Source organism: Miniopterus schreibersii, assembly GCF_964146895.1.
Source record: "Miniopterus schreibersii genome assembly, chromosome: 7".
NCBI classification, from domain to species: domain Eukaryota; kingdom Metazoa; phylum Chordata; class Mammalia; order Chiroptera; family Miniopteridae; genus Miniopterus; species Miniopterus schreibersii.
The window spans coordinates 41142534-41145194 of record NC_138108.1 but is presented as its reverse complement, the minus strand read 5'-3'; the positions used below and the strand labels follow the sequence as shown (position 1 = coordinate 41145194).

The 2661-nt window shown below is 42.8% G+C and overlaps 1 pseudogene across 1 annotated transcript; it reads right to left on the bottom strand.

Moving 5' to 3' along the window:
• Positions 1-1104: 1104 nt before the first annotated feature.
• Positions 1105-1504, bottom strand: LOC308559909 (large ribosomal subunit protein eL32 pseudogene; annotated as a pseudogene). Its single transcript has one exon. The product of its transcript is annotated as a large ribosomal subunit protein eL32 pseudogene (transcript).
• Positions 1505-2661: the final 1157 nt, after the last annotated feature.

Sequence of the window (2661 nt, the reverse complement as noted above, 5' to 3'; positions counted from 1 at the left end):
TGTAAGAGAAAATTTTCTCAGGAAAACTATTCTTTCCTGTACAACTACCTTTGTTTGTTTCCTTCTTTTAAAAAAAAATGTCTTTATTGATTTTTTTTAGGAAGAGAGGAAGGGAGAAGGATAGAGAGATAGAAACATCAATTGGCTGCCTCCTGAAGGCCCCTTACTGGGGATCGAGCCTGCAACCCCAAGCATGTGCCCTGACCAGGAATTGAACCAGTGACCTCTTGGTTCATGGGTTGACGCTCAGCCACTGAACAACACAGGCTGGGCTACTTGTTTCTTTTCTTTTTTTCCTTTTGAACAACATCTGCTGGACTTTCTGAATCTATTAGAGGTATATTTCCTTCTTTGCTTTGGCTAATTTGAGAGGTCAGAGACAAATTTGTTATCCACCAATAGCAACTGCATAGATATTACAAAATCATTTTATATGCCTTAAATTTAGTTTATTTTCCTATCTTTACTTTTATATTGTTTGATTTCATCTATTTACTTAATCCTATCTATCTTATGTATTTTTAAAGCCACCTCAAATCATTTTTGGAGCAAAAGTATAAATAGGTAAATTTATTATTAAACCATATACCCAACACCCATTTTAAATATTTTAAATATCTCGTGTTCACAGGCTGGCCTTGTAGAAATGTTTTCTTGGTTCTTCTGTGGTTCTTCTCAGTGGTAAAGCTAAGGAACTCTGTATCAGGAATTGGTTTATCTAGTTGATCTGTAAATCCTCAATGCCTCTGGGAAGCAGAAAAGCAAACGCAAGGAGATGAGTGGTTGTTTAGGAAGTTGTCCTAATTCTGGCCAATCCATGGTGTGACCGAGTTTTCTTGGGCAGTAGCCAAATTTCATCCTAGAGAAGCTAGGGTGTTCCTGGGCTGAAGCTTCCCCTCTAGAATGTTGAGGCATTGTTTAGTAAATACCAAGGAATCTTGGAGATTGCAGATTCATCTAAAACTCAAATCCCAACCTAAAATTCTGTGCATAGGTTTCTGGAGGTGTTTCATTTTTTTGTTTTGCTTTGTGCCTTTGTTTGAAATGCCAGATGGCATAATTTTATGGTTTTATTAACACAAATACAATGTGTACACAATCTGTCTATTCATTTTCTTTGCCACACAGTCTGGCATTGGGATTGGTGACTCTGATGGTCAGCTGGGCTGCTCTTCCCACAATGGCTTTGCGGGTCTTTGAGGAGACGTTGTGAACAATCGCAGCACAGTAAGATCTGTTGCACGTCAGCAGCACTTCAAGCTCCTTGACATTGTGGACCACTGAAAGCCACTGGGCAGCATGTGCTTTTTGTTCTTGTTGCTCCCAGAACCAGTGCTAGGATCAAGATCTGGCCCTTGAATCTTCTGTGCACCCTATTGTCAACGGCTCTGGGTTTCCACCAGTTCCACTTAATTTTGACATATGGGTCTGACTGCTGCCAGATGAACTACTTGCACCTCTTTTTGACAATCTTGGGTTTCACGAGGGGTGTGAGGGCAGCCATGGTACTGAATAGGAGATAGCTGTTACCTCTGTAGGCAGCGCCTAGGGAAAGTGTCTTATAAATCTTTTAAAGTTCCTAGTAATTAGGGTCACTTAGGGGTGGTTCCAAAATTTCAGTCTTACCATTGGAGATGAAATCCATGGATTTGCATGGAATGGAATGACACTTTGTGTTGGTCACTGCATCGGTTAGCTTTTAGTTGTATATATGAGAAACCTAACTCATATTGGCTTGAATAATCAAAAGGAATTTATTGGCAGAGAATCCAGAGGTAAGGAGAGCTTTATGCAACAATCCAGAAGCTCAACAATGTCACCGGTGTCATCCGGTCTGTTTTCTTCTCTCTGCTCTGCCTTGTACTGTGTCAGCTTCTTTTAAGGTTGGTTCTCTTCATTGTTGCAGAATGGTTGGCAGCAGCAACTGGAGTTAGATGGATCTTAATTCTTAACTATAGGAGAAAGCATCAGCTTTCTTTCCCCTATCAGAGCTTCCTTCTGCTTAGAACAACTTGTGTCAAGTGCTCTCCCCTGAACCAATCACAAGAGACAGGTGACAATCCAATCAGTCCTACTTGCAGAATTAACTGCGTCATTGCTATTTTTGAACTTCCTTCCCCGGGACCCTTGAGTAGGTAGGTGGCTCCTGGTGACTTGCATCAGTTCTCTGCAGACCACCCCTTTGTCAGAGTTAAGAGCCTTTTTTTTTTTTTAATTCTCACCCGAGGATATTTTTTCCATTGCTTTTTAGAGAGAATGGAAGGGAGAGAGAGAGAGAGAGAAACATCGATGTGAGAGAGAAGCGTCGATTGGTTGCTTTTCTCACACATCTGACCAGGCCCCGGGATTGAACCTGCAACTAAGATACGTGCCCTGGGCTGGAATCGAACCTGGGACCTTTCAGTCCTCAGGCCGATGCTCTAACGACTGAGCAAAACTGGCCAGAGCAGAGTTAAGAGTCTTGAAGGTGCCAAGAGACTGAAGTGGTTCCAGTGAGAAACATGCATGTTCCTGCTCCTCCGCCCAGGCTCCCATCTGTCCTCGCCTCTCCCCCACTTCACACCCACTGTCCCCTTCCGATTGCTGACAGCTACCTTCAGGTCCACCATCAGACACAGGGACAGCAGACTCACGTAACTGCTTAACATGCTCCAGTGACCC